Genomic DNA, 12,500 nt, shown 5'->3' on the forward strand with positions numbered 1-12,500 from the left:
ATAAGTACTAAATGTATAAAGTCTATGAAGTAATAAATTTTCATATAAGTAGTAAATATATAAAGTCTATGAAGTAATAAATTTTCATATAAGTATTAATTGTATAAAGTCTATGAAGTAATAAATTTTCATATAAGTATTAATTGTATAAAGTCTATGAAGTAATAAATTTTCATATAAGTATTAATTGTATAAAGTCTATGAAGTAATAAATTTTCATATAAGTATTAATTGTATAAAGTCTATGAAGTAATAAATTTTCATATAAGTACTAAATGTATAAAGTCTATGAAGTAATAAATTTTCATATAAGTAGTAAATATATAAAGTCTATGAAGTAATAAATTTTCATATAAGTATTAAATGTATAAAGTCTATGAAGTAATGAATTTTCATATAAGTATTAATTGTATAAAGTCTATGAAGTAATAAATTTTCATATAAGTATTAATTGTATAAAGTCTATGAAGTAATAAATTTTCATATAACTATTAATTGTATAAAGTCTATGAAGTAATAAATTTTCATATAAGTATTAATTGTATAAAGTCTATGAAGTAATAAATTTTCATATAAGTATTAAATGTATAAAGTCTATGAAGTAATAAATTTTCATATAAGTATTAATTGTATAAAGTCTATGAAGTAATAAATTTTCATATAAGTATTAATTGTATAAAGTCTATGAAGTAATAAATTTTCATATAAGTAGTAAATATATAAAGTCTATGAAGTAATAAATTTTCATATAAGTATTAAATGTATAAAGTCTATGAAGTAATAAATTTTCATATAAGTATTAATTGTATAAAGTCTATGAAGTAATAAATTTTCATATAAGTATTAATTGTATAAAGTCTATGAAGTAATAAATTTTCATATAAGTATTAATTGTATAAAGTCTATGAAGTAATAAATTTTCATATAAGTACTAAATGTATAAAGTCTATGAAGTAATAAATTTTCATATAAGTAGTAAATATATAAAGTCTATGAAGTAATAAATTTTCATATAAGTATTAATTGTATAAAGTCTATGAAGTAATAAATTTTCATATAAGTATTAATTGTATAAAGTCTATGAAGTAATAAATTTTCATATAAGTACTAAATGTATAAAGTCTATGAAGTAATAAATTTTCATATAAGTAGTAAATATATAAAGTCTATGAAGTAATAAATTTTCATATAAGTATTAAATGTATAAAGTCTATGAAGTAAAATATAAAGTCTATGAAGTAATAAATTTTTATATAAGTATAAAAAATATAAAGTCTATGAAGTAATGAATTTTCATATAAGTATTAAATGTATAAAGTCTATGAAGTAATAAATTTTCATATAAGTATTAATTGTATAAAGTCTATGAAGTAATAAATTTTCATATAAGTATTAATTGTATAAAGTCTATGAAGTAATAAATTTTCATATAAGTATTAATTGTATAAAGTCTATGAAGTAATAAATTTTCATATAAGTATTAATTGTATAAAGTCTATGAAGTAATAAATTTTCATATAAGTATTAATTGTATAAAGTCTATGAAGTAATAAATTTTCATATAAGTATTAATTGTATAAAGTCTATGAAGTAATAAATTTTCATATAAGTATTAATTGTATAAAGTCTATGAAGTAATAAATTTTCATATAAGTATTAATTGTATAAAGTCTATGAAGTAATAAATTTTCATATAAGTATTAATTGTATAAAGTCTATGAAGTAATAAATTTTCATATAAGTATTAATTGTATAAAGTCTATGAAGTAATAAATTTTCATATAAGTATTAATTGTATAAAGTCTATGAAGTAATAAATTTTCATATAAGTATTAATTGTATAAAGTCTATGAAGTAATAAATTTTCATATAAGTATTAATTGTATAAAGTCTATGAAGTAATAAATTTTCATATAAGTATTAATTGTATAAAGTCTATGAAGTAATAAATTTTCATATAAGTATTAATTGTATAAAGTCTATGAAGTAATAAATTTTCATATAAGTACTAAATGTATAAAGTCTATGAAGTAATAAATTTTCATATAAGTAGTAAATATATAAAGTCTATGAAGTAATAAATTTTCATATAAGTATTAATTGTATAAAGTCTATGAAGTAATAAATTTTCATATAAGTATTAATTGTATAAAGTCTATGAAGTAATAAATTTTCATATAAGTATTAATTGTATAAAGTCTATGAAGTAATAAATTTTCATATAAGTATTAAATGTATAAAGTCTATGAAGTAATAAATTTTCATATAAGTAGTAAATATATAAAGTCTATGAAGTAATAAATTTTCATATAAGTATTAAATGTATAAAGTCTATGAAGTAATGAATTTTCATATAAGTATTAATTGTATAAAGTCTATGAAGTAATAAATTTTCATATAAGTATCTATGAAGTAATAAATTTTCATATAAGTATTAATTGTATAAAGTCTATGAAGTAATAAATTTTCATATAAGTATTAATTGTATAAAGTCTATGAAGTAATAAATTTTCATATAAGTACTAAATGTATAAAGTCTATGAAGTAATAAATTTTCATATAAGTAGTAAATATATAAAGTCTATGAAGTAATAAATTTTCATATAAGTATTAATTGTATAAAGTCTATGAAGTAATAAATTTTCATATAAGTATTAATTGTATAAAGTCTATGAAGTAATAAATTTTCATATAAGTACTAAATGTATAAAGTCTATGAAGTAATAAATTTTCATATAAGTAGTAAATATATAAAGTCTATGAAGTAATAAATTTTCATATAAGTATTAAATGTATAAAGTCTATGAAGTAAAATATAAAGTCTATGAAGTAATAAATTTTTATATAAGTATAAAAAATATAAAGTCTATGAAGTAATGAATTTTCATATAAGTATTAAATGTATAAAGTCTATGAAGTAATAAATTTTCATATAAGTATTAATTGTATAAAGTCTATGAAGTAATAAATTTTCATATAAGTATTAATTGTATAAAGTCTATGAAGTAATAAATTTTCATATAAGTATTAATTGTATAAAGTCTATGAAGTAATAAATTTTCATATAAGTATTAATTGTATAAAGTCTATGAAGTAATAAATTTTCATATAAGTATTAATTGTATAAAGTCTATGAAGTAATAAATTTTCATATAAGTATTAATTGTATAAAGTCTATGAAGTAATAAATTTTCATATAAGTATTAATTGTATAAAGTCTATGAAGTAATAAATTTTCATATAAGTATTAATTGTATAAAGTCTATGAAGTAATAAATTTTCATATAAGTATTAATTGTATAAAGTCTATGAAGTAATAAATTTTCATATAAGTATTAATTGTATAAAGTCTATGAAGTAATAAATTTTCATATAAGTATTAATTGTATAAAGTCTATGAAGTAATAAATTTTCATATAAGTATTAATTGTATAAAGTCTATGAAGTAATGAATTTTCATATAAGTATTAAATGTATAAAGTCTATGAAGTAATAAATTTTCATATAAGTATTAATTGTATAAAGTCTATGAAGTAATAAATTTTCATATAAGTATTAATTGTATAAAGTCTATGAAGTAATAAATTTTCATATAAGTATTAATTGTATAAAGTCTATGAAGTAATAAATTTTCATATAAGTACTAAATGTATAAAGTCTATGAAGTAATAAATTTTCATATAAGTATTAATTGTATAAAGTCTATGAAGTAATAAATTTTCATATAAGTATTAATTGTATAAAGTCTATGAAGTAATAAATTTTCATATAAGTATTAATTGTATAAAGTCTATGAAGTAATAAATTTTCATATAAGTACTAAATGTATAAAGTCTATGAAGTAATAAATTTTCATATAAGTAGTAAATATATAAAGTCTATGAAGTAATAAATTTTCATATAAGTATTAATTGTATAAAGTCTATGAAGTAATAAATTTTCATATAAGTATTAATTGTATAAAGTCTATGAAGTAATAAATTTTCATATAAGTATTAATTGTATAAAGTCTATGAAGTAATAAATTTTCATATAAGTACTAAATGTATAAAGTCTATGAAGTAATAAATTTTCATATAAGTAGTAAATATATAAAGTCTATGAAGTAATAAATTTTCATATAAGTATTAAATGTATAAAGTCTATGAAGTAATGAATTTTCATATAAGTATTAATTGTATAAAGTCTATGAAGTAATAAATTTTCATATAAGTATTAATTGTATAAAGTCTATGAAGTAATAAATTTTCATATAACTATTAATTGTATAAAGTCTATGAAGTAATAAATTTTCATATAAGTATTAATTGTATAAAGTCTATGAAGTAATAAATTTTCATATAAGTATTAAATGTATAAAGTCTATGAAGTAATAAATTTTCATATAAGTATTAATTGTATAAAGTCTATGAAGTAATAAATTTTCATATAAGTATTAATTGTATAAAGTCTATGAAGTAATAAATTTTCATATAAGTAGTAAATATATAAAGTCTATGAAGTAATAAATTTTCATATAAGTATTAAATGTATAAAGTCTATGAAGTAATAAATTTTCATATAAGTATTAATTGTATAAAGTCTATGAAGTAATAAATTTTCATATAAGTATTAATTGTATAAAGTCTATGAAGTAATAAATTTTCATATAAGTATTAATTGTATAAAGTCTATGAAGTAATAAATTTTCATATAAGTACTAAATGTATAAAGTCTATGAAGTAATAAATTTTCATATAAGTAGTAAATATATAAAGTCTATGAAGTAATAAATTTTCATATAAGTATTAATTGTATAAAGTCTATGAAGTAATAAATTTTCATATAAGTATTAATTGTATAAAGTCTATGAAGTAATAAATTTTCATATAAGTACTAAATGTATAAAGTCTATGAAGTAATAAATTTTCATATAAGTAGTAAATATATAAAGTCTATGAAGTAATAAATTTTCATATAAGTATTAAATGTATAAAGTCTATGAAGTAAAATATAAAGTCTATGAAGTAATAAATTTTTATATAAGTATAAAAAATATAAAGTCTATGAAGTAATGAATTTTCATATAAGTATTAAATGTATAAAGTCTATGAAGTAATAAATTTTCATATAAGTATTAATTGTATAAAGTCTATGAAGTAATAAATTTTCATATAAGTATTAATTGTATAAAGTCTATGAAGTAATAAATTTTCATATAAGTATTAATTGTATAAAGTCTATGAAGTAATAAATTTTCATATAAGTATTAATTGTATAAAGTCTATGAAGTAATAAATTTTCATATAAGTATTAATTGTATAAAGTCTATGAAGTAATAAATTTTCATATAAGTATTAATTGTATAAAGTCTATGAAGTAATAAATTTTCATATAAGTATTAATTGTATAAAGTCTATGAAGTAATAAATTTTCATATAAGTATTAATTGTATAAAGTCTATGAAGTAATAAATTTTCATATAAGTATTAATTGTATAAAGTCTATGAAGTAATAAATTTTCATATAAGTATTAATTGTATAAAGTCTATGAAGTAATAAATTTTCATATAAGTATTAATTGTATAAAGTCTATGAAGTAATAAATTTTCATATAAGTATTAATTGTATAAAGTCTATGAAGTAATGAATTTTCATATAAGTATTAAATGTATAAAGTCTATGAAGTAATAAATTTTCATATAAGTATTAATTGTATAAAGTCTATGAAGTAATAAATTTTCATATAAGTATTAATTGTATAAAGTCTATGAAGTAATAAATTTTCATATAAGTATTAATTGTATAAAGTCTATGAAGTAATAAATTTTCATATAAGTATTAATTGTATAAAGTCTATGAAGTAATAAATTTTCATATAAGTAGTAAATATATAAAGTCTATGAAGTAATAAATTTTCATATGAGTATTAAATGTATAAAGTCTATGAAGTAAAATATAAAGTCTATGAAGTAATAAATTTTTATATAAGTATAAAAAATATAAAGTCTATGAAGTAATGAATTTTCATATAAGTATTAAATGTATAAAGTCTATGAAGTAATAAATTTTCATATAAGTATTAAATGTATAAAGTCTATGAAGTAATAAATTTTCATATAAGTATTAAATATGAAGTCATACAAGTTAAAAATTAAAAAAAAAAATCGATTGTAAAAATACTTTTGATGTTATTAGTTGTATTATGACCATGACGATATTTGAAAATGATATAAATTACCCACGTATATATGAGTTTTTAAATTTTAAATAGGTTAAAAGAATTTTTCCATATATTTTCGGGTTGGTAACGTCAACATGGGAGAGAACATTTATAACAAATTTGCACAAATCTGCTCAAATTGACATATACTGAAATAGTACTTATATGAAAATTTATTGCTTCATAGACTTTATACATTTAGTACTTATATGAAAATTTTTTACTGCTAGGAAATGTATTATACTTTTATATATTTGAATTCCTTATGTTAGTTTATTAGTAAGAAATTGTTTTTAAATACTTATAAGTATGAATATTACTATACTTATATGATTTATGTATTTAGTACTTGTATGAAAATTTTCATACTTGTATGACTTTATTTACTTAGTATTTATATGGAAATATTTTTTACTTTATATGTATTTTTAAGTAAATATGAAAATGAAAGTTGATTTTGTGTGCCTTTTTATTCCTGGTTTTTATACAGTTAGTTTAAATAGAAATAGATTTTGTTTTATACAAAACTCTATATTCTGTACTAACATATTGTATATAATGAGCGTTTTTTATTCCTGGTTTCCTACAGTTAGTTTAAATAGAAATAGATTTTGTTTTATACAAAAACATAAAAAATCTATTATTCTATACTAACATATTGTAGAAATAAATATTAAACAATATTTTAGTTTTATTTGTGAGCTATTCTAATATTTACTCATAAAATATATGTGTAAAAGGATGGTTTTTAAATAAAATAAAATATTAATGTGTTGCACCCGAAAATACTTTTTATCATATATTTATTATTGAAATAAATATAATAGAATTTGAAATTATTAATTTCAAATCAAGAAAAAAATGTATATACTCTTAAAAAAAGGTATATATATTACTATATGCATTGAAATAAAGTAAAATGTATAGAATGATATTATTTGAAAATTTTGCCAATATAAGAAGAAATATCGTTCTTACATAATAATTAAATAATAATATGTATAGAGAACGAAAATTCTTTTCACGATACCAAAACAAAAATTAAAAAAATCCATTACAAAATCACACAATAGAAATGAAATATAATGAAAAAAAATATAATAAAGAAAGAAACATAGAAAAATTGTTGTGTATATTGTAAATGTTTTTATGTTTTGTGTATTTGTGTATAATTTTCAAATAAGAAAATATCATTTTAAACTTTTATATAATATAAAAAATATTATATAAAAAAGAAATATATATTATTCTGGTTGATCCTGCCAGTAGTTATATGCTTGTCTCAAAGATTAAGCCATGCATGTCTAAGTACAAACAAATTAAAAGTGAAACCGCAAAAGGCTCATTATATCAGTTATGGTTCCATAGATCGTTAACAGTTACTTGGATAACTGTGGTAATTCTAGAGCTAATACATGCAAAATAAACACGGACCTTTTGGAACGTGTGCTTTTATTAGGCTAAAACCAAGCGATTATTCGATCGTTATATTGGTTGAACTCTAGATAACTTGCAGATCGTATGGTCTCGTACCGACGACAGATCTTTCAAATGTCTGCCCTATCAACTTTTGATGGTAGTATCTAGGACTACCATGGTTGCAACGGGTAACGGGGAATCAGGGTTCGATTCCGGAGAGGGAGCCTGAGAAACGGCTACCACATCTAAGGAAGGCAGCAGGCGCGTAAATTACCCACTCCCAGTTCGGGGAGGTAGTGACGAAAAATAACAATACAGGACTCATATCCGAGGCCCTGTAATTGGAATGAGTACACTTTAAATCCTTTAACAAGGACCTATTGGAGGGCAAGTCTGGTGCCAGCAGCCGCGGTAATTCCAGCTCCAATAGCGTATATTAAAGTTGTTGCGGTTAAAACGTTCGTAGTTGAATTTGTGCTTCATACGGGTAGTACAACTATAATTGTGGTATGTACATTACCTTATGTATGTAAGCGTATTACCGGTGGAGTTCTTATATATAATTAATACAATGTATTTTTTATATATTCCTCCTATTTAAACCTGCTTCAGTGCTCTTCATCGAGTGTTGTTGTGGGCCGGTACAATTACTTTGAACAAATTAGAGTGCTTAAAGCAGGCTCCAAATGCCTGAATATTTTGTGCATGGAATAATGAAATAAGACCTCTGTTCTACTTTCATTGGTTTTTAGATCAAGAGGTAATGATTAATAGAAGCAGTTTGGGGGCATTAGTATTACGACGCGAGAGGTGAAATTCTTGGACCGTCGTAAGACTAACTTAAGCGAAAGCATTTGCCAAAGATGTTTTCATTAATCAAGAACGAAAGTTAGAGGTTCGAAGGCGATCAGATACCGCCCTAGTTCTAACCATAAACGATGCCAGCTAGCAATTGGGTGTAGCTACTACTATGGCTCTCTCAGTCGCTTCCCGGGAAACCAAAGCTTTTGGGCTCCGGGGGAAGTATGGTTGCAAAGCTGAAACTTAAAGGAATTGACGGAAGGGCACCACCAGGAGTGGAGCCTGCGGCTTAATTTGACTCAACACGGGAAAACTTACCAGGTCCGAACATAAGCGTGTAAGACAGATTGATAGCTCTTTCTCGAATCTATGGGTGGTGGTGCATGGCCGTTCTTAGTTCGTGGAGTGATTTGTCTGGTTAATTCCGATAACGAACGAGACTCAAATATATTAAATAGATGCTTTCAGGATTATGGTGTTGAAGCTTATATAGCCTTCATTCATGCGTTCATCTTGAATGTACAAGTGTTTGAATGTGTTTATATAAGTGGAGTCGTACCTGTTGGTTTGTCCCATTATAAGGACACTAGCTTCTTAAATGGACAAATTGCGTCTAGCAGTAACGAGATTGAGCAATAACAGGTCTGTGATGCCCTTAGATGTCCTGGGCTGCACGCGCGCTACAATGAAAGTATCAACGTGTATTTCCTAGACCGAGAGGTCCGGGTAAACCGCTGAACCACTTTCATGCTTGGGATTGTGAACTGAAACTGTTCACATGAACTTGGAATTCCCAGTAAGTGTGAGTCATTAACTCGCATTGATTACGTCCCTGCCCTTTGTACACACCGCCCGTCGCTACTACCGATTGAATTATTTAGTGAGGTCTCCGGACGTGATCACTGTGACGCCTTGTGTTTCACGGTTGTTTCGCAAAAGTTGACCGAACTTGATTATTTAGAGGAAGTAAAAGTCGTAACAAGGTTTCCGTAGGTGAACCTGCGGAAGGATCATTATTGTGTTCCTATCCGAAAAGAAAAAAAAAATAATTATATAAAAACAAAATAAAAAAAAAGAATAAAAAAGAAAAAAAAGTTTTCTTTTTGTTCTTTTCATTCAAAATGTTTTGAATTATACAATGTTTTGAATGTTTTTCTGTTTTTTTTTTTTTTTTTAACTCCTTGTAATGCATTATGACAATATATATTATATTGTGAACTTCGCATACATTGTATTTGAACGCAATAAAAAAACCTTTAAACATATAGCTGTACTTATTATTTATATAGAAAATAATATTTAATTGTGATATTTATATAAAATATTATAAATGATAAGTTAACTTGTTCACATTAACGTGTGTAATACCTTTTTTTTATGGTATTTTCTATTTGTGATTAAAAACATGTTGAAAAATTTAAAAAAAGAAAACGCACAAATAGAGAAGAAAATAATATATAAAAGGTATTACTGTTTTTGTTGACCTAAGACATGCGCAGCTGCAAATGTTTGGGTTTAAAATTACAATTTATTGAAAGATGTTTTAAACTTATGTATTAAAAATTTATTATTGATTAATTATTAATACTTTCAATAAATTAAAATTCTTTGACTTTGAATTAAAAAAATACAAAAAAATTATCACTCTAAGCGGTGGATCACTCGGCTCATGGGTCGATGAAGAACGCAGCAAACTGTGCGTCATCGTGTGAACTGCAGGACACATGAACATCGACATTTTGAACGCATATTGCGGTCCATGCTGTTATGTACTTTAATTAATTTTAAAGTGCTGCTTGGACTACATATGGTTGAGGGTTGTAAGACTATGCTAAATTAGTTGCTTATTCTTTTAGTCAATTAATAGAATTTAAGCATATGGCATATTATTGGATTGTATTTTTCAATCCATAATATTAATAGCATAAAAAGAAATATAGAAAATATATTCTTGAATACCTCATATTTGAACGAAAATTTATGATAAATGAGAATCTTAGTATTCCCATAAAAGAAAAAATTTTCAACATTATTTAAATTATATTAAATAATACATAAGAGGAATGTCTAGCATAAAATAAATTTTTATTCTAGAATTAATTCACTCTATTGTATTGAGAAAAATTTATAATAAAAAAAAATATATGATATGTGGAGGAATAATGTTGTTAATTTTATTAATTATTATATTATGAATTTTAAAAAGGGATGAAAAGATTGAATAATATTGAGTAATCAAGATATAAAAATATATTTCTTTAAAATAGCAAATAGCAAAAAAATTAAATAAAAATAAACAAATCAATCTAAAATATATTTTATACAACCTCAACTCATATGGGACTACCCCCTGAATTTAAGCATATTAATGAGGGGAGGAAAAGAAACTAACAAGGATTTTCTTAGTAGCGGCGAGCGAAAAGAAAATAGTTCAGCACTAAGTCACTTTGTCTATATGGCAAATGTGAGATGCAGTGTATGGAATATCTTAATATCTAGTATGAGAAATTAACGATTTAAGTCCTTCTTAAATGAGGCCATTTACCCATAGAGGGTGCCAGGCCCGTATAACGTTAATGATTACTAGAAAGATATTTCCAAAGAGTCGTGTTGCTTGATAGTGCAGCACTAAGTGGGTGGTAAACTCCATCTAAAACTAAATATAACCATGAGACCGATAGTAAACAAGTACCGTGAGGGAAAGTTGAAAAGAACTCTGAATAGAGAGTTAAATAGTACGTGAAACTGCTTAGAGGTTAAGCCCGATGAACCTGAATATCCATTATGAAAAATTCATCATTATAACTGTAGTATTTAATTTTAAATATTATAGTAATAGTGTGCATTTTTTTCATATAAGGACATTGTAATCTATTAACATAATAAAATATTTATCAAAAGATCATTGGTTTTTAAGTTTATTCAAATTAATTTGCTTTTAGCTTATTAACATAGAATAATTACTGATGATTTGATAAAGTGTTGATAGATTTTATTATATATAATGCTAAAATTCTTTTGAATTTTACAATAATATTATTATCATTGATTTTAATATTAATTGTATGCATTTATATGATTAACAATGCGAAAGATTCAGGATACCTTCGGGACCCGTCTTGAAACACGGACCAAGGAGTCTAACATATGTGCAAGTCATTGGGTTATATTAAACCTAATGGCGAAATTAACTTAACTGTATTAATAATGGGATTAATTTTTAATGTATTACATTATTAATTCAATCCCGGGGCGTTCCATATAGTTATGTATAATGATAATTTATTATTATTTATACCTCTAACTGGAGCGTACCTTGAGCATATATGCTGTGACCCGAAAGATGGTGAACTATACTTGATCAGGTTGAAGTCAGGGGAAACCCTGATGGAAGACCGAAACAGTTCTGACGTGCAAATCGATTGTCAGAATTGAGTATAGGGGCGAAAGACCAATCGAACCATCTAGTAGCTGGTTCCCTCCGAAGTTTCCCTCAGGATAGCTGGTGCATTTAAAAATTATGTAAAATAATCTTATCTGGTAAAGCGAATGATTAGAGGCCTTAGGGTCGAAACGACCTTAACCTATTCTCAAACTTTAAATGGGTAAGAACCTCACCTTTCTTGATATGAAGGTTGAGGTTATGATATAATGTGCCCAGTGGGCCACTTTTGGTAAGCAGAACTGGCGCTGTGGGATGAACCAAACGTAATGTTACGGTGCCTAAATTAACAACTCATGCAGATACCATGAAAGGCGTTGGTTGCTTAAAACAGCAGGACGGTGGACATGGAAGTCGTAATCCGCTAAGGAGTGTGTAACAACTCACCTGCCGAAGCAACTAGCCCTTAAAATGGATGGCGCTTAAGTTGTATACCTATACATTACCGCTAAAGTACATGATTTATAATACAATTTCGGTTGGATTATAAATTTTGAAACTTTAGTGAGTAGGAGGGTACAATGGTGTGCTTAGAAGTGTTTGGCGTAAGCCTGCATGGAGCCGCTATTGGTACAGATCTTGGTGGTAGTAGCAAATAATCGAATGAGACCTTGGAGGACTGAAGTGGAGAAGGGT

General features: G+C 24.0%; 3 non-coding genes across 3 annotated transcripts in view; all 3 read left to right on the plus strand.

Moving 5' to 3' along the window:
* The first annotated feature begins 7,448 nt into the window (after positions 1-7,448).
* Positions 7,449-9,438, plus strand: LOC138858834 (small subunit ribosomal RNA). The gene has a single exon (XR_011397860.1). It is a non-coding gene; the product is annotated as a small subunit ribosomal RNA (ribosomal RNA).
* A 626-nt stretch (positions 9,439-10,064) lies between these two features.
* On the plus strand, positions 10,065-10,243 carry LOC138858832 (5.8S ribosomal RNA). The gene has a single exon (XR_011397858.1). It is a non-coding gene; the product is annotated as a 5.8S ribosomal RNA (ribosomal RNA).
* A 502-nt stretch (positions 10,244-10,745) lies between these two features.
* LOC138858830 (large subunit ribosomal RNA) overlaps positions 10,746-12,500 on the plus strand; it is a 3,977-nt gene continuing 2,222 nt past the window's right edge. The window contains exon 1 of the ribosomal RNA XR_011397856.1: positions 10,746-12,500. This exon is cut by the window's right edge and continues 2,222 nt beyond it. This is a non-coding gene — a ribosomal RNA (large subunit ribosomal RNA).

The sequence above is a fragment of the Bactrocera oleae genome, unplaced genomic scaffold (genome assembly GCF_042242935.1).
Source record: "Bactrocera oleae isolate idBacOlea1 unplaced genomic scaffold, idBacOlea1 ctg00000025.1, whole genome shotgun sequence".
NCBI classification, from domain to species: Eukaryota; Metazoa; Arthropoda; class Insecta; order Diptera; family Tephritidae; genus Bactrocera; species Bactrocera oleae.